The sequence below is a fragment of the Tachysurus fulvidraco genome, chromosome 14 (assembly GCF_022655615.1).
Source record: "Tachysurus fulvidraco isolate hzauxx_2018 chromosome 14, HZAU_PFXX_2.0, whole genome shotgun sequence".
NCBI lineage: Eukaryota > Metazoa > Chordata > Actinopteri > Siluriformes > Bagridae > Tachysurus > Tachysurus fulvidraco.
Window position 1 is genome coordinate 11,184,972 of NC_062531.1, and position 244 is coordinate 11,185,215.

Consider the following 244-nt stretch of genomic DNA (forward strand, 5'->3'; position numbering starts at 1 on the left):
TTAAATGATTCAAATCTGCATGAGCTAGATTTATTAAGTCTGGATGAATTGCATATATATATATATATATATATATATATATATATATATATATATATATATATATATATATATATATATATATACACTGTATATGTCCTTGCTCACGTATAAAAACTAGCAGGAATAATCTTTTATAAAGTTATGACTGGTTAAGGTTGGGTAAAAGGCGGGGTTAACACCCCCCTTAAGCCCCCACGCCCTG